General features: G+C 42.1%; 1 long non-coding RNA gene across 1 annotated transcript; it reads left to right on the top strand.

Annotated features, from left to right (window-relative positions):
• The first annotated feature begins 14456 nt into the window (after window positions 1-14456).
• On the top strand, window positions 14457-22877 carry LOC144375035 (uncharacterized). The gene is made up of 2 exons (XR_013434341.1): window positions 14457-14771; window positions 15028-22877. It is a non-coding gene; the product is annotated as an uncharacterized LOC144375035 (long non-coding RNA).
• The last annotated feature ends 1215 nt before the right edge of the window (window positions 22878-24092 follow it).

Below are 24092 nucleotides of genomic sequence, written 5' to 3'. Positions count from 1 at the left end.
TTTAGTAGCCTCAAATCATAAAAAAAAAAAAAAATCAACATTGATATAGTGTCTAAGACGTTTAAATATTGATTCAGTTTAATGAAGAAATTTACATCACAGGCTTTGACACACAAAGAGGCAGTTTTGTATTCTCCTATCTCTCATTACAAATCCTCTAGGCCACATACTTCTTACACATCTCTAAAATGACATTTGAGTGAACTTGAGCTATCTTCCTGAAAGCCACTTTCATCTCCCCTTCACCAAGCATCAAAGAACACCTTCTGGTTTTGGTATATGATAATTTCTGTGTTCTTTATGGGTACAATGGATGAGTTGGTCATATGAACATGATAGCAAGGTGAGAAATGAGATCCAACAGCCAGAGGCTGCAATCCCAATAATTTTCACAATAACTTTTCAGTCTGGGGACCTTTATCTTCTTCACAGGTTCTTTCTTCAGTCTCTTTCCTAGAGAGTGCACATCTGGTGACCAGCTTTCTGGGGAGGGCTGGGAAAGGGAGACTGCAGGGGAGATCCTCAGTTCAGGGTGCAAGATTTCACTTAATTCCCCCTAGATAAAACTTTTAGTCCTTTTGTCCCACCCTTGACCATGTCTGGTGTCCTTTACCTTCTATGTCTTTCCAATTCAGTTGGCCCAGGCCCGTGGGATGGAGGAGAGTAGAGTTGATGTGTAGACATCTTTACCTGGTCCCTTGGTTCTAGCTCCAAATGCTGCCCTGTTACTCCCTGCCTCTGGTGCTTGGGAGTCCAGGTTTTGTAGCAAGAATTGGTGGTGCCATGCTCTACCTACTGTTTGATTTCCAAGCATCTATTGAACTCTGTCACCTATTGCTGTTTCTTTACCTGTACCGTTTGTGTGCTTCTACCTTTTAAAGACTCATGTATAACTCTCCTGGTGCTTTATATTTCCCATTCATCATTTTATTTTCTTTGAATTATTGCCCCGTGTGGTCAGGCATTATTTCTTCCATTTGATTCTCAAAACCAGTTAATAAGGCCAGGCATGATAGCATACACTTGTAATCCCAGCAACTCAGGAGGCAGAGGCAGGATCATCTTGAGTTTAAGGTTACCCTGGGCAACTTAGTGAGACGCTATCTCAAAATCAAAAATAATAAAGGGCTTGTTGGCTCAAGAGGTTCTTGGTGAGGCCTCCCTTCCTGCCTTGCAGACAGCCGCCTTCTTGCTGTATCTTCATGTGGCCTTTTCTCCTGCACATCATGTGGGGGTGGGCTGGGGCTGTAAGAAAGAATCAAAGAACTCTCTGAGGTTTCCTCTTCCTCTTCTTTCTCCTCCTCCTCCTCTTCCTTCTCCTCTTCTTTCTTCTTTTTGTTCTTCAGACACTAGTCATCTTGGAGTAGGACTCCATCCTTCCAACCTGATTTAATCTTAAAATCTCTGAAAGCAGAATCTGTTTACTCACCTGCTGAGCATCCTGCATTGTTCTTTGTATGACTTCATGTTCACTAAATATTTTCTGAAAATATTTAGTGAATAAAATGCCATAGAAATAATATGAAATCTTACAGAAAAAAAAATAAGGAAGCATGCCTAAGGCCAAATGTTTCTAGGCCTAATGATTTCTTCAACCTAGATGCTTTCGTTATGGGTTCCATCATCATCTTTCTGATCTAAATCTTCCACTGCACCACTCAGCAAGAAGCAGTGATCAATGTGGACCATAAATAGAACAAGCTGCTCCTGATTGCTTCTAGATACTGACCTAGACTTGAAGTCTTTCACACACACAGAATTGTCCAAACATGACTAACTCAATCAACAATAAAGGAGAAGGATTCTCATAGAGCAATATGAAGAGACACCAATAAATACAGCCAATAAAAAGTCCGTGTTTCTTGGATTACGAGATCCTGATCAGAAAACCTGGTGTTCAGGAAACTATGATGTGACCCCTGAGTTATCCAGCTGCTAAACCCAGACTGCTGTCCCCAATTCTTTATGTTCCACTTGGAGAGAGAGAGGTTCCTCAAGAGAAGTGGAGACAATGGATGTTAGTACAACTTGGGCAGCATGGTCCCCACATGAGGGGCTGCAGACAAGCCTGGGGGCTGGGTCAAGAAGGAATGGTGGTCATAGTTCACATGCACTGTATCTCCTTAGTCCTGACATCATGCTAAGTGGCCTTTGAAAATATTCCAGGGTCCAGGACCCATTCCCAGAAAGTCTGGGCTGGAGAATGGGCACCAACATGTTTTAACCTCCCTAGGTAAATGAAATGTGCGATCAAGGTCAAGAACCACTTGTTTATGGGTTGTCATTATTAACCCAGGGCTGGATTGTAGTCTGAGAAGATTCAAGTAGCCTCCTGTGCAGCGAAGAATGAGTGCATAAAACTAAATGAGATACCATGGAATATGGGATCAATAATGTGGAAGGTAAACTTGAGAAATAGTGCCTTTAAGTTCAGAAATACTTCCTGGGGTTGGGGTCAGGGTAAATCCTCTTTCTAAAAGTAAGCATTCCTACTTTATTTTTTTCTTTTTTCTTTTTTTTTTAATTTGTTATAATATATTTATACATGCACAGAGTAAAACAGTATAATTTGATCAGTTTCATTCCCCAGTTTTTCCCTTTCCCCTCCTCTCCCTCCCTCTGATTTCCCTTTCTCTATTCTACTGGTCTTCTTTATATTTTTTAAAAAATTTTGTTCTAATTACTTATACATGACACTAGAATGCATTTTGACACATTGTACACAGATGGAGCACAAATTCTCATTCTTCTGGCTGTACCTGCTGCAGAGTCACACCAGTGGTGTAATCATACATGTATGTAGGGTAATAATGTCTGTCTCACTCCACCGTCCTTCCCATCCTGACAGCTCCACCCTTCCCCTCACTCCCCTCTGCACAATTCAAAGTTCCTTCATTCTTCCCTACCCACCCCCCACTATGGATCAGCATCCGTTTCTCAGAGAAAACATTCAGCCTTTGGTTTTGGGGGACTGGCTTATTTCATTTAGCATGATATTCTCTAGTTCCATCCATTTACCTGAAACTTTATAAAAAAGTTTCCAGATAATTCTGCCACACTGACCCTTCACAAGTCCCCTCCTTTCTCAACCTTCTGCCCAGCCCCAGCCCAGTTCCAGGAGCCAATGCTGCAGGAGATTCGTAGCCAGGATATAGAAGATGAGTTTGTGAAGTGCTTTCAAAAAATGCTAAGACAGACAGCAGATATACAGGATAAAGAACTGAAATTAGACATAGGAAGGATCACTTTTGTAGAGCAAAAAGCAGAGGCAGAAATCAAACTCTTAGAGACAACTTTCCTGCCATCTTGTGCTCTGTTCAGAGACTAAGTAGCTTCCCATGCCACATGGTAGATAAATGAAAGCAGACTCACACCAATTTGCATCCTGCCAGCTCCTCTAAATTATCCTGGAGATGTAAAAAGCTCCAAGTGCCCATGAAGAACACAGAGGCCACTCCATCCCTGCTTCATTTCTGGCCTCTCCTTCTAGGCTCCCCAGGTCATTCACACTGAATGTGTTGTCCCTCTATCTGAAAATTCAACTCTTTCCCCTTTAAGGCACCTTACCCTTCTTCCAGCCTCCTTTTTATAGGCTGCTCACCCTCAAGGCCTGCTTCACACTGGATCCTCTATGAGCCCCCTTCCCCTTGCCTTTTGGAATGATTCTCTTGCTCGCCGTGCTGCACCCACTCTGTGATTAAAGCTACTCTCTACTACATTGTGAGTTTCTCTCAAGGGCAGCAACCACCTTTGCCCAGTTCAGTACACATACCTCCTAACACGGTGCCTGGAAAAACAATGCTTGCTTTGATAGTTTGGATTTTATCTCCTTTTACTTCCCCTGCAGGTTTCTAGACTAGGCCTTGCTCTTGTTCTTCAGAGAACAAGGGAAAAGAACCGCAGCCACTGATGAAGGGCTTCGCCATCAGGGTGGGTGACTGCATCTGGGTCCTCAGGTCTAGCCACCAGCATTGGGTGGTATGCTGTCTCACAGACCCATATCATGAGTCTATAAAAGCCAAGTTAACTGGGTGTCTCACAGACCCATATCATGAGTCTATAAAAGCCAAGTTAACTGGGTCTCCTAGTTCTGCACAATGGGCCCACAGGGCAGAGTCTACTTCCAGCCTGCCCTCCTGCAAGAGGTAGTGAGAATATAATTGCTGAATTTTTGCACAGGGGAGAGAGGATTCCATGCAAGACTTTGGTGATTAATCATCTAAGCAGATGATCAAATTAGAAAGATATATATATAAATTGTGCTGTACTCCTCAGCCTCTCCCAGAAAATATTGCAATAATTCTTTTTAAAGTGTTTAGGAAATACTTCTCTGTCCTGGAAAAATTTCCCAAGTACAATTATTATTGACATTATGAGGATAGTTTCTGCAACACTTTCAGGGGAAGAGCTTTTCTTGGAGAAGAGCTTTTTCATAAGAATTCTGTTGGGTCTGATGAGTTTGGGTTCACTTGAGCTCTCAGCCTTATGATTTAAAACCAAGATCCATCGTGGAGGCCAGTGTTACTGTCTTCACTTTTCAATTGGAAAAACTGAGACTTAAAGAGGGCAAGCGTCCTGCTCAGACTCACACTGTCCCTCAGTGGTAGGCTTAGCTCTCAGAGACTGGGTGTCCACAGCCAGAGCTCTCTCCACCATCACAACTGCTTCGAAGAAAGGAAGAGGTAAGGGAGGTGAGAGGTTTCACCTTTACCCCCTGCTGCATTTCACAGAGGTTTGTTGGAGACACATAGATCCTGATCCAGTCACTATATTCTCACCACGTCACTATGTTCTCCTGTGTAGGATGTTGGGTTAGAGGTACAGTTCAACCTGGACCAGCCTTCTCAAGGGGAAAAGCTTAAGGCCACTGCTCATAGTGTGGAGTGGCTCTACAGAATCTGTTTCAATCCACAGCTTCGGAAATTAAAATCTTCTAATCTGCGACTTAGCTTTTGACCTCTAACAAGGACAGTAAATGAGCAAACCCAGACAATACAAGTACTGCAGAGTATCGCGGAAGCTCAGCCTAGCATTTTAGCAATTAGGGGTACTTGTCCATAAAGCACTTAAAAATCCATTTAGACTGTCCAAGTCGGTTCAAGCTCTTTAATCTTGGATAAAGTAAACAAGTCTGTTTTTAAGGGTGTTTTTTTTTTTTTCTTCACTATTTTAAAGCAAGGATATTGGGAGAGAGAGAGAAAAAAAAATAAGACATTCAAAACTAGACCTTTGGACCTCAGTAATGTGTAACAGCTGCAGATGCTGGTCAGACCTTTCGGTGATATTTTCAGTCTGCTAACGCCAGCTCACTCTTCCACAGATTGAAAACAACACATCCCTTGAAGTATACTTTGCTTTTCATTTGTGACTTGAAAATTCCTTAAGGGCAGGGCTCAAACATTATTCTGTACCCCACAAAGTGGAGCTCAGCCTGTGAGGTCTCAGCAAATGTTTCCTAACACCCTGCTCATTGGAAGCAGCAGACGGAGCCCATCCATCAATGGACGGATCTTACCACAGCCCACAGGCACCCCACTCCCCAGCAAACCCTTCCAATTTCCAAAAAGCTTCAAGCTCCACCTCTTCTCCATGTTTTGCCCACATTGGTCGGACACCTGGACACCTTTCTGCCCTGCTGCCTCTGCTCCCATCTCTCTAGGCTGAAGAAAACTTCAGAGGACTTTTCCTGACCTCCCTTGGTACTTCCTTTGCTTATTTTTCTGCTACTGGTCTCTTGGCAGTGAGTTCGGCCAGGCCTGGGTTCCCACATATTTCTCTGTGTTTATTTGTTTAAAGTCTGTTTTCCCCACCACACTCTCTGCAGGGAGAACAGTGCTTTATTCACCTCTGTATCCCCAGAGCCTAGCTAGCACAGGCTGCCAGCCCAGGTACTGAGCTGAGCTGAGTCAACTAAGGGAAAACGTGCCCCTGAACCAAAACAGCTGGGCCACTGGTTCACTACTCGTATGGCCACGAGACCCACATTTTTCGGGCATGAAGAGACACTGGGACTTCTTTTCTGAACAACATGCACCTATAAGAGAATTCTTGGGAATAGGTGGTCGGGCTGGGTGGCAGGTCCCGCGTCCACATGAGGAAATGATTTGGTGGAGCAGCCAGACATTGAGAATTTCCTGAAGTCCTGGTCACTTCCCCTGCCTGAGAGGGTTCCCATGAAGCCAGCAGCCAGCTCCTGTGTGCACGTGTGTGCGAGGACAGGTGCGGGTGGCACTGTTAGGCAGCAGCAGTATGCTGAACTTTGGACCTCCCCTTGGAGACCAAACACTTCAAAGCTGTTTGAGGACGAAAGAACCACAAACAAAGTATTTCATCTTGAGTCCTTGGACACTTACTCAAGGTAGGAAAAAAAAATGTCACCAAGGCACCACATTCCATTCCTCGACTCCAGAGAGAAAACGTTGCAAACACAGCACTAAGGCTCCTAAAAAGTGCCCCTCTGGTTTTTTGGTTGTTTTTTTTTTTTTCATTTTGATCTCCTATCAGGACTGAATGCTTTTTGGCTTTTCCCCCTTTTGAAATAATTTAAGAGTCACAGGAAATTATAAAGATAGTACAGAGAGATATTATGTACCTGACACCCATTTTCCCCAAGGGTTACATCTTACATATTATATAATACCAAAACCAGGAACGTGACTTTGATCCCTGAATCCACCATTACAATCCCATGACCCCATCATAGTCACAGTCACCCCTTAGACCCCGCATTCCCTAATCCCTGGAAACCATTAATCTATTTTCAGCTCATGATTTTGTTGTTTAAAATACAGTACATGATGTTTTGAGATTGACTCTTTGCATTCAGCCTAATTGTTCCTGATCCATCCAGACTATTTCGTAAATTAATATTTTATTGCTTTGGGGGGGTGGTGGGTTTACTGTGGTAGCTACTTACCATAGTTTGTTTACCCGTTGAGGGGCATTTTGGTTGTTTCCAGTTTTTTCACAGTTATGAATAAAGCTGTTATAAACAATCATATAGAGGTTTTTGTTAGGTCAGCAGTTTTGATTTCTCTGCAAGTGCAATTTCTGGATCATATGAAAAGTGTATGTTTGGTTTCTTAAGACATGGCCAAACTACTTTTCAGAGTGACAGTCTCATTTTGCATTCTCATAAGCAATACCTAAGATCTATTTTCTCCAAATCTTTGCAAGTACTTGTAGTATTTCAGTTACTATTTTAGCTGTTTTAATATCTGTATTGTGGTGACTCATGTTTTTAATGTGCATGTCCCTAACGAATTCAAATCAGTTTAAAAATCTTTCTTAGAATTAAATTATAGAATCACAGAAATACCATTCTAGAGCTCTAAGTGTCCTGCAGCATCATCTGAACCCCGCCCTTTATTTTATAGTTGAGAAAACTGAGGATCATAGAGATTAAATGAGTCGTCTTCCACAGCAAGTTCATGTGGGATCCAAAAGGCAAACTTGGGTTTCTGACTTTGAGTACCAAGACTGCCTAGCACCAAGATGTACACATAACGATGTAGGTACTCAAAAGTGAGTGTGGGAGATTGAATGTGCTCACAATCTGATAGTGAGGTGGCATCAGACTTGTGAACCCCAACACCCTGGAATCAAGTTCTATTTTTATTTATTTTTTTATTTTTTTAAGAGAGAGAGAGAATTTTTTAATATTTATTTTTTAGTTTTCGGCGGACACATCATCTTTGTTTGTATGTGGTGCTGAGGATCGAACCCGGGCCGCACGCATGCCAGGCGAGCGCGCTACCGCTTGAGCCCCATCCCCAGCCCAAGGAATCAAGTTCTAATTCTCACTTTCTATGTTCTGTCTAGGAAACCATTTCAGCCACCTGACCCTCAGCCCCTCACTTGCAAAGCAGTTAAAGGAAGGGACTTGACTTCCATTCCCTGTCCCTTGACTGGCTGGTGTCAGACTCTAAGGCAGTAAAGAACTTAACATAGGATGATACCCAGTTTTCCTGAGTAACTTTTTAAATATCTCACGACAGTCCTGCATGAATGCTGGTGGCTTCCCAAGCTAGCATCTATCATAAAAAAACTGGAAGAAGGATACTTTGCTAAAGAAGCATTTTATGAAATAAATGTAGTTGCTCCTAATTAGGCAGCAACTACAGGTTGTTGTTGTTGTTGTTGTTTTGTAGTTTTCAGTTTCTCACAACTATCAGATTTGCAGGTCTAAAAAATTATTTGGTAGCTTGCTGGCTCTGTCTATTTTTCTCCAGCTGGATTGTCCTGCAATCAATTAAAGCCCCAAACAAACAAACAAATAAATTGGAAATTCAGAGCAATAATCCAGTTTCTTGCCTACAGTAGACTTTTCTTACTCTGGGATGGGAAAATACCAATAAATATTTGGGACAACTGACTAAGGACAGTCTTGCTCCTTCTTTCTCACTTGTGTGACTTTATTTCCTTTTCTTGCCTTATTGTGTTGGCTAGGACTCTCAGTACTTGTATGAGTGTGGAAATCTTTGCCATCCAACACCTTAGCAAAAAAGCTTGCAGTCTTTCACCATTCAGCATGGTATTAACCATAGTTTAGTAGATGTTCTTAAGTTGAAGAAGTTCCCAATATTTCCAGTTTCCTGAGACTTTTTATTATGAAAGGCATTGAATATTATCGAATACATTTTCGGTATCACTTGATATAATCATATGATTCTAATTCTTTGACCTTTTAATATGATGAATTATATTGAATAATTTTCTAAGTAACCTTTCCTCTAGAATAAACTCCACATGATAATGTTGTATAATTCTTGTTATATGTTGCTGAATTATATTTGCTACCATTTTGTTTCAGAATTTTGCATCTATGTTGAAGGTCCTTACTTTCCTTCCTTTGGTATTATCTTTGTCTAGTTTTGGTGTCAGGGTGATATTGTCTTCACAAAATTAGTTGGGAAGTGGTTTTGCCTTTTTTTTTTTTTCTGAAAGAAGATAGTGGTGAATCAGTGTTAATTCTTTAAACATTTGGCATCATCCTCCAGAGAATCAATCTGGGCATGGGGATTTCTTCTTCAGGAGTTTTTAATATGAGTTCAATTTTGTAATTAATCGGGTCATTCAAATACTCTGCTTCATATTGGGTGAATTCTAATGGTTTGTATTTTTCAAAGCCATGCACCATTTCATCTAAGTCATGAAACTGCTGTGCATGGATTTATTCATAGTAGTCTCTTGTTACTCTTTTAAATTCTGCAGGGTCTGTAGTGTTACTGCTTATTTCATTCCTGATATTAGTGACTTGTGTCTTCTCCCTTTTATTCTCTGTTAGTATTGCTAGAAGGTAGTCAATGTCATTGATCTTTTCAAAGAACTAAATTTTTGTTCCATTGATTTTTCTCTATTGCTTTCCTACTTTCAATTTCATTGATTTTTGGTCTTCTCTTTATTATTTCCTTCCTTCCTTTTGCTTGCTTTAGGCTTATTTTGCTCTTCTTTTTCATTTCTTGATGTGGGAGCTTAAATTATTGATCTCAAGACTTTTCTAGTGTAAGCATTTAATGCTGTCAATTTACCTCCCAGCATAGCTGTAGTTGCAAATTTTTATATCAAGCATTTTTGTTTTCATTTAGTTCAATGCATTTTTTATTTTCCTTGAGACTTCCTCTTTGATCTATGGATTTAGAAGTTTGTTGTTTAATTTCTAAGTGTTTGGATATTTTCCTATTATTTTTGTTATTGAGTGGTAATATGGTTTCCATGAGGTCAGATTAAAAAAAACAACTCTGCATAATTTAAATTTTTAAAATTTTGTTGAGGTCCGTTTTATGACCCATGATATGGTCTCTCTTGGTGTGTGTTCCTTGGGCACTTGTGTAGAAAGTGCCTTCTGTTGTTGGGTAAAGTTTTTATAAATGTCAATTAATTCCAGCTGGATGATGTTAGTGTTGAGTTCTCTATCTTTCCTGTTTTCTGTCTAGCTATTCTGTCTTTGTTGAAAGAGGGGTTTTGAAGTCTCAACTATAATTGCAGATTTATCTATTTCCCCTTTTAGTTCTTTCAATTCTGCTTCACATACTTTATAGTTCAGTTGCTTGATGCATACACATTTAAAATTGGCACTTTTTTTCTTAGTGAATGGGCTGTTATCATTATGCAATGTCCTTCTTTGTCCATACTGATTTTCTGTGTTCTGAAGTCTACTTTTTCTGACATTAATGTACCCACCCTTGATTTATTTTGATTAATGTTTACATAGTATCTGTTTTCATCTTTTACTTTCAACCTGCCTGTACTACCATATTTGAAGTGAGTTTCTTATAGATAGCACCTATTCACTAATTTTTAAAAAATCTACTTTACCAATATATTTTAATTGGTGCATATGTTCATTTACATTTAATGTAATTATTGATATTTAAGGCTTACATCTGTCTTTTTATTTTTGTTTTCTGTTTATTCTCTCTGATTTTTTATTGTTTTTATTTCTCTACCTTTCTGTGGTTTCCTCAAACGTTTTTTAGGATTTCATTTTAATTTATCTAAAGCATTTTTTTTCAGCATACCACTTTAAATACCTTTCTTAGGTTTATCTGCTTTACCTTCTTCTTTCTTTCCTTTTTAAACTCCATAACAAAAATATTATCTTTTTTGTCATAGTGCCAAATGTCTCTTAGATGGAACAAGACAAAATTTAAACAGATGGAATGAGACATATCTTACATACCACACAACCTACCCTTTTAAAGTGTACAATTCACTTTTAATATGTCCACAGAGTTGTGCACCATCACCACTACAACTTTAGAACACTTTCCTTATCTTAAAAAAAAAAAAACTGAATTCCTTAGCCATTAGTCCCCAATTTACCATCCTCAGTCCTAAGCAATCACTATCTACTTTCTGTTTCTATAGATTTGCCTAGTCTAGATCATTTCCCGTAAATGAAATCATACATTATGTGATCCTTTGTTACTGTATATGAGAGTTTGTGTATATGTGTGTGTGTATGTGTATAAATATGTGTAACATCTATATGTTATACATAAACACAGTGGAAGATCATTTGGCCTTTTAAAGGAGATCCTGCCATTTGCTATACCATTTTGTCAAGTGCTTTTTTTTTTTTTTTTTTTTTTGCATCTATCGAAATACTGGTGTGCTTTGTAGATCTTAATTTTTATCTTTCATTCTGTTAATATAGAGTATCACACTGACTGATTCATTGACTGATTTGCATATGTCCAGCCATCCTTGCATATCCAGGATGAATAGTACTTGGCCATGGTATATTTATTTTTAGTTTGCGATTGAATTTGGCTTATGAGTATTTTATTGGAAATTCAGGATTATTATATTGGTGCTTATCAGGGATGTTGGTTTGTAGTTTTCTCTCTCTCTCTCTTTCTTTCTTCCTAGTCTACTTTAACATGTTACTGCCTCATGTTCCCTTTGTAACCTTTCTGAACTGTCTCAATATTTTATATTATCCAGAAAAAAAAGCAAGCAAAACTGAAATCTCCTTTAGACTAGTTCTGCAAGAAACTAAGCACCTTCCTGAATATTTTTTAAATAGAGACTGTAGATATGACCTCTTATTCTAAATTCCTTCTGTATTTTTCTTCATGACTTCTCAGCTCTGTTTCTGTGGCTTACTGTACTCTCTTGGCATTGCTTTGACATAGACATCAGCAAAACTTTTTACTTTCTTTCATTTCCCAATACGTCACTGATATATTGCTCTATGAGTAACAGGATGTACTGAAGGTTTGAGGATAACAAGAGGGAATTGGTGAACATGGTATTTGCAATAGTAATAAAAGTGACCATTCTTGCTTTGGGTACAATTCACCAGCTGGCACCCACTGACTACTGAGATTGCTTAGGGAAAATCCAAAATGCCTAATGTTAAATGATCTAAGTAGAGCAATTTCTCCTTTATTTTTTTTTTTTATTGTTTGTTTCATTTTTTAGTTGTCAATGAACCTTTTTTTATTTATTTGCAGTGCTGAGAATCAAACCCAGGACCTCATACATGCTAGGCCAGCACTCTACCACTGAGCCACAACCCAGCCCTCCTTTTTTGATTTAAAGAACACAAAAACAAAAAATGGGCCAGGGGAGCTTATTTATAACCAAAGAGCCTTGAATTATTTTCTCCCTGAGAATAAACTTCCTCTTCCCAAACACAAAGTTAGTTATAGCTAGTTTTTTAGCAGCCTTTATCCCAAAATTTTTAAATGATCACATTTTTTTTAAACCACAAAAGTATTCATGGGGTCCGACAAGTTTTTTTCCCCCAAAGATGTGAATATATCTATACAAAAAGCCTTTCAAGGATTTACAATCAAACCTGATCACATTGCATGCTTCAAAGAGCTCAATTTCCTCATCTATTAAACTGTGGACACTCTTCCCCCCTTGATGGAACCACGGTGCTATGCTTGAGCTACACAGTGTGTGATTAATGTAGCGCTCTGTCCCAGTTTGTAGCACACACAGCATGCTCCACCTGCTAGCTGGCCTGACAATGTGGAGAGTCAACTTAAAAGAAATTGGGAGTGCCCTGAAATATTGGTGAGGGAGTTCCCACACCTTACCAAATACCCGGATCTCTTTCCATCTGTAGAATATTCACTTTCTACAACTGGAAGAATTTCAGAAGTTACCCAGAGGATGAATGGGGTCTCCAGAATGCCTCTTCCCAAAATATCTTCCTCTTCATACTCACCCCATCACTACATAATGTAAAGATACATGTTATCTTGACATTAGAGACATGAAAAAAAGTGTCTATTAACTTTTAATTTTTAAAGTATAAAGTTCCACTGTTATGATCTTAATTTAATGTGCTTTTTAATAATGTAAAAATATTTACAAGAACTTTTTTTTGTTTTGTTTTAGGTGCACATATAGCCTCACTATCCCAATCTTTTCTCAGCCGTCAATTCCCCTGGAATTGTGTTGTTTTGTTTGTTTTTCAAAGAGAAGGAAAGAATGACGTGGTGCAGTAGCTTTCCCCTGAGTTTAACCAGAATTCCTTCTCACATGCTAAATTGAGTTACCCTGTCAATGCCCCCACCCCCCACCCCAGACCTTCTGAGCTTTCGGTATTACCAAGGCCTGACTTGATGACAGCCATTTCCTCTGGGTCAGAGGGTTTTCAAAGCCATTTTGGAACTTTCTTTTCATCCTGTTTAGGTATAAATGGCAATTCCAGAAGATAAGAGATGGGGGGGGGGTTAAGGAGGCTACGAGCAGACTTTCAAATTCCTTCCATATCAAATCCTTAAATGTTAAGAATATCCCTGTCTTGGTCTGAACTCCCTCAAAATCAGAGCCCAGGAACAGGACTTGGTGCATGTGGATTTGGGGGAGATCTCAGGAAGCAGAGGTGAAGGGACAGGGGCAGAGTGAGACAGGGAAGGAGGAGAAACCACCAATGTGAATGAAGAGTGGCCGTCGTGGCTGTGGACAGCCCGGCTCAATTCTGTTAGGACCTTTGGCCAGTGTACAGATGGCCTTCTAGAATGTTCCATCCAAAAGATGAGAGGCCAGATGTTTGTCTACTGGTTTTCATTGTGCACTGGTTAAAGGTGGCTGCCGGGATGTCACCTCCTTATACTGGCAGCCTGTGCTTGCTTGAGATCTGTCTGAGGCTTTAGAGATGGCTCTGAGGCAGAAACATGGGAGATTTTCTTCATGTTTGAGGAGGACATTGTCATGTGAGCCCACGAGGAACTTTCTACCAGAGCTCTGATGAAAATCATAGCTGCGCTGAGCACGTGTCACAGGGTGCCCAAAGGACCAGCTGCGAGCACATTGTCCCATCTGAAGCTACTGTGCCTAGGGTGCTGCTCCCCGACTAGCTATCATTCACTCACCACAGTCTAGTCCACAGGACATTGGCATGGAATTTTTAACCTCCTCTGATTGGTGCAGGGGCTTTACGAAAAGGACCACCCTCCTCAATTTTTCTTCTGACCTATCCCTTTGTTCATGTGCTTCGTTTTGGGAAGCACTCCTATGTGTCTGGAAGGAATTTGCAGCTTTAAAAATGGCCCCAGTGAAAGTCACCATTTAAGAGAGCATTTTGGTTGATCGGAAAGGAAAGTAGCCAAGAATGATCTGATCCTGCCTGGAAGGTCTCTTGGACCTGCACACATTCCCAGTGTCCAAGACAATCCTGCAGCTGAATTTGGCACTACCCTCTGCTGCCCCTTTACCAGCGAACTTGTCCCACTTGTACACACAGGTTTACTGGACCATCATGCATGTCATCGGGGGCCTGTTGAGGGTCATGCTGTCTTCATTTCTATGCTCAGGACCTAATGTAGTGCCTGGGACAAAAGGAGGGAGGGATTAGAGAAAGGAGGAGGGAAGCCAGTTGCTAGGAGACAAAACGATTTGCTTGTGTGAGAGTTGCCAAAGATAAGTCATCTGACACAAGTGGGGAATTCCCAGAACTCACCATTTAAAACAATTCCTAGCTGAAACACATTGCAAAATGCCGTACTTAACTTAGGCACTTACTTTTGCTCTTATTATTGTTCAAGAGAGATGCTCCAAGGGTCAGTGACTCAGACCACCAGGTGACTTGGCTGTGGTTTCCTATGAGTCAGGCCTACCAGACAGCCAAGGACAGAGGTGAACAGGAAACTGGGCCAGAGGAAAACCAGAGAAATGGAGAGAGACAACACAAATGTCCAGGAGGCTTCCGCCCAGCTCTTGCAGGCCAAAAGGGCAGACAAACCGTGAACTCCCAGATCCTCATGCATGAGTGGATGCGTTGTTCTCACTTCAGCTTGAAGGAGCAGGTGAGCAGCACTGGTAGTGTATACCCTGGGGGCTGTGGCCACCTCCTTCTCCAGTAGAGTCTGCCCATATGAGCCCACAGGGAGCGTAGATAAGAACAAAGTAGGCTGTTTTCCTTGTGTATGTGTTTAGGCAAAGAAACACAAGACAAGATAAGAGCATTCACATAAACTGTGAATTCTCTCTCGTTCTCTGTCCCCTGCCTCCTCTCTCCCTACTCTGACAACTTAACAATCCTAATAGCTGCCTGTTCCACAGAATATGCACCATTGGATGTCACCACATGAATCGAGAGAAAGAAAGGAAAAGTCTGCTGCTTTTCCTTGAAAGCACAAAAGCACAATGACATGAGATGTCATCGGACAGAAGCAGCACGGCAACCCTGGGCCTCCCGACAGCCTCTGGCAGCTGCTGCTCTTGTCTGATCCAGCCCTCAGGACAGTTGCCATCTAAAGCAACCAGGAGAAGCAGAAATGTAAGAGACTCTCATCACACAAATTGCTGAGTGTTGTGCACAGGAAATGATATGTTGCATTTGTAATTCTATTTACTGCGGACAGAGCACTTTCCTGTATTCCCTGCAATCTTATGGCAGCCCTGAAATTATCAGTATTTACAGACGCAGTAACCAAGACACAGAGAGGCTCAGTGGCACGCCCTATGCCACATAACTAATACTGGGAGGAAGCTGGCATTGAACTTTGGTTGTCTGGGCTTTAGCCAAATGCTGTTTTCAGGGCCCTGCAGCAAATTCTTACTACCTGGTTACCTATAGCCTCTCTTAACCTGCCTTCTCTCTCCTGAGAAGAGGCATTGATACCTCAATCCTGGCATGCCAGAGATGATATATGGCAGATATATATGCAACTGGGAGAAATATCGACTGTGTCCAAAAGGAGATCTTGGTTCTGATACCTCTGTTTCACCAACTTCTAGAAGAAAGACAGTGAACTGATTAGGTGGATGTTCAGCTAAAATTAGAAACACTGAGTTGAGTATTTGTTAAAGTCACTGTGCATGCAGTGCTAAAGTCAGGAAAAGAAAGCTGGACGAGGGAGACTAAAGCTCTCCCAGAGATGGAAAGACTTTCTGAGCTGAGTTACAAGGATCTAGGAGGCAGCGGGGCCAGAAAATGTACCTAGGTGGCTCCAATGCTGCACTGTGCATTCAGCCCACATGCCCTCTGGTGTGTGATTCTACCCGGTCCCTAGGCCTCAGGGACAGCACTCAGGGCCTGCGCCCTTTCTAAGAAGGAAGGTATCCTAGTGCTGGTCTGGTGCCAGTCGCCTTGTACAGTCCCTGCCTCCATAAGATGCTGTGGAGAAGAGGAGGAGATCTGCTGTATGGGAGCCCACTGCAGACCAGTGCCAGGGACACAGGGCTATCAGGGAACTGGGTGCTGTCTAGATTCTCAGCCAGTCAGCCTCACAGAGAATGAGAGCCCTGGACCTGGACCTGGTTTGTGGTTTTAAATAGCATGCAAATGCTGACAATCCTGAGAGGTGTGGTTCCAGACCGGATCTCCCTCCCATGCTCTAGACTCATCAGTTGATATCACCCAGTTGGATACGTCACACTCTCAAACCTAATTGGTTTAAAAAGAAACCCGTAACTCATTCCTCTCACCGGATGCTGGACGATGGACATGGCCTCTGAGCAGCTGTCACCTTCTCACTCCTACATTCTCCCATTACTATATCCCCACGATGGTCCCAAATCTATCTGCTTCTTGTCCTCCCCAAGGCCTTCTTCCTGGTCCTCACCTCGTCACCTCCTGCCTGAATCACTGAAGTCACGTGCCTTCCTGGGCTTCCCACTTGCACTCCACTCTCACAGAGCAGCCAGGGTGGCCTTCCCAGATCACAGAGAAGATCTTCATTCCTGGGCTCAAAACCCTCCAGAGCGGAATCAGATCAGCCACTAAACTCTAAGGGAACCAGCAAGGCCCTGCAGGGTACAGCCCGACCCCATCACCTCACCACAAACGGTCTTTCTCTACTTATGGCCTCCCAGCCCCTCCAATTCCTCTGCAGAACCAAGTTCTTCTGCCCTTTAGGGTCTTCACACTGGCAACCCCGTGCCTGGAATTCCACCCCCCACCCTGCCTTTTTCAGTACTGTCTCCTTATCTGGCCAGTCTGGGTTTAGCGCCACCTCCTCAGACTTTGCCAGAGGCCCTTCCTGGTGGCTCAGTGGAAAGATGAGACCCCCCATGTTCTTCACCCGGTGTTTGCTCTCCTTGTGAACACCATGATTCGTGAGTATGTCCTTACCTGGTGTTTGGCTCTCCCACTGGACAGGAGCTGGTGAGGAGAAGGACCGCATCTCTCCTGTTGGCCCCTGCATCCCCACAGCTTAGCAGTACCTGCTATAGAAAAAGCAACCAGGAAGTCGTTGCAGGATAAATGAGCAAATGAACTTAAAATTAATAAGTAAAGTTTAAATGAGAGCTGTTTGCTATTTGTTCCCCTGAGAGTCTCAGCCCACCCAACTCCCAAACCCCGACTCTCCTCAGTCCACCTGAGCAGCCCAAGGAGCCCACGCAGGTCAGGCTGCATCAGGAAGGACTGCCGTCCGGCAGCCCTGAGAGGCTTTCCTTCAGTCCTTCCTTTATTAACTCAACAGGTGAGCCCATGTATAACCAACATAATCCTAATGTCGTAATAGCTACATCTAAGGAGATTTATCTAGGTTTTCCCATCGAGTCTTCTGTAGAACCCTATGGGGCAGTTTCTGGTATTTGCTCCATTTTACAGAGAAGAAAATCAAACCCTGGTGAGGTCAGTGACTTTCCTTAGGCCAGATGTTAGTACCAGCAGGACCGGGACATCTGCTGGACACCAGAGGCTCATGCTTCAACCCACTCCTTCCCAAAATGTCACTGCTATTCAATGTACTTTAAGATTCACCAATGAATCCTGAGCTCCCTCATCATAGGAGTCAAGTACTCACCTTGTGAGATGGGTCTAGATTATTCTCTCTCTCTCTCTTTTTTTTAAAGAGGGGCTGAAACCCTGCTTTTTGAAGCACAGTCACATGGTTCTTTGTGAAGGGTACGAATTGAATGCAGCTCCTCTTCAAGGCTGGTGCCCTCCCAGTTCCTGCATATTTTGCTGCTATCCCCAAAAGAAAGGAGCAGAGAGAACCAAGACTTGTACATGCACATACTGGGATCTCTGAGGTGTGACCTATGGGACAAGCCACTCCCCGAGAAGCTCTGGTGCTTTTCCACTTGGAAGAGTGATTCTCGAAAGCCATGGATCAGGGGAGAGGGCCTGGATTTGGAGTGAGACAGATGTCCTTCAGTTCTCCACTTTGTCCCCCACGGTCTGGGTGGCCTTGTGCAATCTACCTACCTCTCTGAGCCTCTGGCACTCTTGAAAAAGGGGGTCCTGGTACCAATATCAGGGACTAAGGAAGATCTAGAAAGGAAACCCTTCATACCCTGATGGCCCATAGTAGGTCCCTATCGACTGGCTTGGTATTTTTAACTTCCTCTCCACTGGGTTCTCAGGCCAGGGAGAGGAGACACTATAATTAGGCTCCTCTGCTATGGAATTCCTCAGAGCCTCGTGCCTCTCTTTTTTCCTCCAATTGTCTCTCCTTTCCTTTCCCACCCACCATTTGAAGCTGACTGTTCTGTCTGCAGGAAACGTATTAAATGAGACAATGTTTGTGTCATTGCCTCATTTCATGCGATTTGCTGGCATGTTCCTCTCTTCTGGTCTTTGGGGAATGTCTGAGATGTGGTCAGGTGGGCTTGTGGACAGTCTCCCAAGCACGACACACACACAGTGGTTGGAAGAAAATTTGCATTAACAGAAACCCATCTCTCAGAGCGATGTGTCCATGTGGGTGCAGACTCCAGAGACGCAGGTCTGGGTCCACATCCAGTACCGTTACTCGCTGTGAGCCTAAGACTATGTTTTGTACTATCTCCAAATGCCAGTGTCCTCATTCACAAAACTTATGGGATTCTAATTAGAATAATGTCAGACAGTGTTTGGAAACATCTAGGACAATGTCAGGCATATTGCGAAAGCATGATAGATGACCAAGTTTTAGAGTAGCTAACACAGCGCTTGGCATCTAAAACAGGGATTATCAAATTATAGCTGGACAGTGGTTCAAATTCATCCCACTGCCTATTCTTATAAATAAAGTTTTATTGAGACACAGTCATACCCATTTGTTTCCATTATGAATGGCTTTCTTGCTACGACTGCAGAATTTAGTAGCTGCAATGGAGACCACTTGCCCACAAAGCCTAAAATATTTACTCTCTGGCTCTTTGCAGGGAAAGTTTGCTGTCCCTTCACCTAAAGCAAACTATAGATGCTTGGTTAATACGGATGAAATGGAATCCAGCCCTACTTCCTCATCCAAGATATGAGAACAGTAATCACACATGAATGCTGACAAACTCACTCCAAAATATAGCAGTCCTTCACTCACATATTTGGATGAAGATGTGCATCTTTCTTAGTCCCATCCTCTTGGGTCAGGTGCCCTCTGAGTTTGTACCCAGTTCTTTCCACATTCCCTGGCACCCTGTATGATGTTTCCTTGGGTTCTTGGATTCTTAGATACCTGGAAATCCCCCAACTCATGTCCCAGTTCAAATCCCAGAGCTTTGAAGGAAGGGACAGGAGAGAAATCATTGAGCTTTCCAATTTCAGTTTACCATCTTGCTTTTTCTATTCTCTCAGGCTTTCTCTCTTTACTCTCTCCCTTTAGCCAGAATTCTCTTTAGGTTTCTCTTTGAGTCTTTCTCTTCCTCTTCCATACTGCCTGCTCTTTCTATAGCATTGATTCCTGCTGGGGACAAACTGTTGGTTTGATTTAAAAACTTGTTTTAGGAAATTGGGGGGAAAGTTTAAAAATATGCTCCTTTCCTTAATGTCAACTAATCCCCTTTCCTTCTTGAAGCTAGAGGATTGCTGTTGACCCCAGAGCATAAGGGCCCAAAATGGTCATAGGGTATCCTTGGTAGCTGCTTATCCAATGTATCAGCTGGAATTAGGTATAGCTATATTAACAGAGATCAAAATAATAATAGTTTGAACATGACAGAAACCTCTTTGTCTCTTATGTAAGGATCTGGAAGAAGGCATTCTAAGGCCCAGGGGCCCTGGTACTCTTACCTTACCATTCTTCTCCCTAGGAGGAAACCATCCTCTTCACAGTCCAAGATGGTGGTTGAAGTTCCAGCCATCACTTTCTCATGATAGGCAGTTGGATGAACAAATGGAGGAAGCAGAAGGGACCAAGTGTTTGCGCCAGTTTTTAAGGTTCCCCAGCAGCTGTCACCTGACACATATGCTCACATCTTGTTAGCCAGATGAACACACTTAGTTGTAAGGGACTATGAGAAACAAACCTTTTTCCAAGTGGTTGAATGCCCAGATGAAAACTGGGGCAGGGGGAGGGTTTTGTTTACTAAGGGAGATGGGGAGAAAAGATACCAGAAAGAAACCCATGGGTATGCCTTTGTTAGGATTGATTTCAACTGCAAATAGGAAAAAAAAAAAACAAAAAACAAAAACAAAAAACTCCCCAGCCACTAGGATTTTTGTTCTTTAATTTTAAAGAAGTGCAGCAGTAAGTAGTATAAAGTTTGTCTTTGCAGTTCATCAGGTCACAAGGGACCCAGACTTCCACTTTGTCTCTTCAGTGTCCTGGCTTTATTTCCACGGGCTCTGGTCCTATGGTGGCAAGGTGCTTCCTGCTTCACATCCTTGTGCTCTGGTCCTAAGGCCAAGAGCGGAGAGGTGGTGGGAGAGGGTTTCCTGCTTGTGATTCTCTCTTTTTGTATCCCTCACCCTGCAAAACCTCTAGTAGCTTCTCCTTCCTTCTCCTCTGTCAGCCTTGACTCCCTGGTTCCCATGCCCACTCTAAACCAATCATGAGAAAAAGGGAATAGTTTTGCCAGTTTGGTTTACACCACTCTCTGCCTGAACAGAATTAGCACTCTGCTGGCAAGGAAGGAAAAGGAAAACTCTTCTGATATGAATGCAATAGAAAGATCCCCTGTCATCTGGGAGGGGGAACATAGTCATTGTTTCCTCTTGCCTCCAAGAGCATGATACTTGGAGTATTCCTGGATAAAAGGCAAAGAGGGAATTGAATTTGGATCACCCTCAAGCTTCTTATAGCAGCTATTTGTTATCAATGTGTTTTGTATTAGTACAAAATCCAAAAGTGGAGATAAAATCTGCTCCATGAGTCTTCAGACTTGGGCTTTCAGTTCAGTTCTCTGCAAGGAGCTGCCTCCACAATGCTCAGAGCTATTTTCAGGTGAATGTTCTGGACAGAAAAAGAAGCTTCCTAAAAATAATTTTGCAGTAGCAATCATACGTCTCTGGGAAAGGATGTACCTTATCTTGTTGATAGGCCTGAAATCCTAATAGGCCATCAGCCCCAACTGGACTACTGGTAATAATGAGATTAAATTCCTCTCCACTGAAAATAATCCTCCACCATTCCAGCAGCCCAACAGCACTTTGCAAGGCTACCATCCAAGTAAGAAGCAGCAATGAGGAAACCACATCTGGATTTGCAATGTAGGGCTGGAGGCTCTTTCTATAGTGAGAAGAAAATGGAAAGTGATAACCACCTTGGGTCTCTACCACACAGTCGCTGTTTTATATGTATTGCTTAATCAAAGCCCCACAACAATAAATAAAGTTGGCCTCCATACTGTCTGAAACCTCTCTCCTAGGCTGGATATGAGGGATTGCAGGACTGGTTTTGGAGGTTGAGATCTGGGACTCTGAATTAAGGCATCAAGGATTGGAAAGAGACGAAGGTGATATGCAAGACAAATTCATCAATGAACAGCAAGGGCCTAAGTTTAAGAACCCAAGTGCACTTCAAAGAGTTATAACAAATCATAAAGAGATCCAATGAGTTTTCATTAAAAAAAAACAAAAAACCTTCAAGGGCACATATGGAGCAGAAATGGCCTATGGCTTTGGTTGGAGAAATGATTATCAACATTTCTTAGGGAGCACTCTGAGGTTCAGAGATGCCAAGCATGTTGCCCCAGATGACACCCTTAGCAGATTTGGCCTCTCGTACTTGTCCCAAATCACTGCTTTTTCCAATGCACCAGACAGCTTCTCTCAAGAATGAGAGGCACCCCCGGATGTGATACTGGGTGACTTTGATCCTGATGCTGGATCCTTTGGGCTGCAGGTATAGCCACTATCAGAGCTGGTCTCCTCTTGTTTCAGCCTCACTTCCCTGCCTCCACAGTCCCCAGCTCCTCTTAGATGAGTCCCCTTGTGCCTTCACCTATAGGGTCAAGGTTATTAGTCTCAATAAAGACAAAAAGCATGACCCTCAGATTATAACCCTTTAGAAACTATAGCAAAAGATATATTATGAGGATTCTTTTGGTGGCAGGTTATCAAAATCAAACTTGAACCAACTTAGAAAAAAAAATAGGGATTCATTGGAAAGGCCCTGGGGTAGCCAGAGTGGGGGAAGGGCAACTGTCGCTGGGCCTCAGAGAGACCAAGGGTGAGAGACACAAACGGTCAGGGGTTGAGGACAGAGGTCAGAGAGCCGCCACACATGTACAGCGGACTTCCTTATGTATCCCAGGACAGCTTCGGAGAGAGAGGTCTAAAGAGAGCACACTACCCCATTTCAAAAGGCATCTTCTATGACACCCAAGGTCTGGGGGCAATGGATCTCTAATTACCTCCTGCCATCAAGGAAACATATGCAAAAAGAAATGTTCAAGGAATTCAACCAACTTCTGCTGAGACTTTGGTGGGATAAATCATCTCCCCCGATAGATTAAAACCTCAGACATGTGTCCCACATGTGTTTGGAATCCATATTTATAAACTCTGCTACTTGAGGAAGTCCTAAGCCAAAACGTTAGCTTGTCATGACTTAGAAAACCGGGCAGAAGCAAGATATAAACTCTCTGCAGTTCCACGTCCCAAATTATATAGAACTGCTACAAAATATAAATAAATAAATAAATAAAATGATAAGATCTACAAAAGATAAGCTCACAAACAAAAATAACAAAACCTCTAAGGTAAAACAGCTTGCGTTGGCAAGAGTCAGCACACATACCATAAGGGAGGATAACAGGACAACATTCTGAACGGAAACAACAAGTATGCTAAAATTATGAATGACAAAAAAATGAGAAATTAAAACCCTCAGAAGAAGGTACTGTGATGCAAAGAACTTGAACTTGAAAATAAATGCATAAAAGTTTTAAAACAACTGTACTGAGCTTGAACTTATATATATGAAATGCACCAACATAAAATACAAAATTTGATGATTTGCTATATTTGAACACCAATGAAACTTGACTTGTAATTAAGAGTGAACTTATTACATCCCTAAAAGTTCTCCCTTGTACTCCTTCCTTATATCCCTTCCTCTCATCTTCTCTGCACCCTCTCTTTAAGTAACCACTGATCTGCTTTCTCTCATAGATGAGTTTGTATTTTCTAGAGTTTTAGATAAATATTAATACATCTTGTATCATGAGATACATAAGAAAGAGATACAAGAAGCAAAGGAGTGGGATTTAATATGACTTCTGTTTGATCTTTTCTTGCGGGGGCATACACATGCCTAAAATATTCTCTGTGACTTTTTGAGTGTTTGAAACATTTTCATGTAAAAAGAAAGGAACCTGGAGAGGAGGGTATAATGGAAGTCAAGCTGGGGTGGGGCTACCATATCAACTGCTGTTATAGTTTTGTAGGATGAAACCTATCAGTAATATCAACAAAAGCAGCTCGAACAGTGTGGTGGAGGACAAACTCTGCTTGTTTCTGTGACTGAAGAGTCAATGAGAAGTCAGGTAGAAGTCCTATGACTGTTCTCTCAAGCATGGCTTCCTGGCCAGGACCTTGCTCTGTGCAACATACGACTGTAATTTGACCTCACGGGTCATCGCTCCCCAAACCTACCAATGTATTGAGAACCTACTTCTCAACAGCCATTCTGTGGATACTCTTTGGGTAAAAAAAAATAAAGCTTGAATTTCATATTATAGCATACAAAAGAGATCTTGCCCACCCCTTGAGAGTTAATGTAGACCTATATCTCTATGGTGATCTCCTGGGTTGGAAATGCAGCTTGCCTGATCACTTATCTGGCTCTTTGGAATTTCTGGATTCTCACCTTAGCTCCCATTTTGCCTGTCTTAACCCCTCCATCTCTTCCACCTTGATTAACCTGTATTAGGTATGGCTCTACCTGGGATCCATTATATTACATCCTATTTTCTTTTTTAGCTACTTTTCCTTCCAACTAATGGTATCTTTCCCATACAGACTGTAT

Source organism: Ictidomys tridecemlineatus, chromosome 2 (assembly GCF_052094955.1).
Source record: "Ictidomys tridecemlineatus isolate mIctTri1 chromosome 2, mIctTri1.hap1, whole genome shotgun sequence".
NCBI classification, from domain to species: Eukaryota; Metazoa; Chordata; class Mammalia; order Rodentia; family Sciuridae; genus Ictidomys; species Ictidomys tridecemlineatus.
Note: the sequence above shows the minus strand (reverse complement) of the source record. Positions and strands in the feature narration are given on the sequence as shown.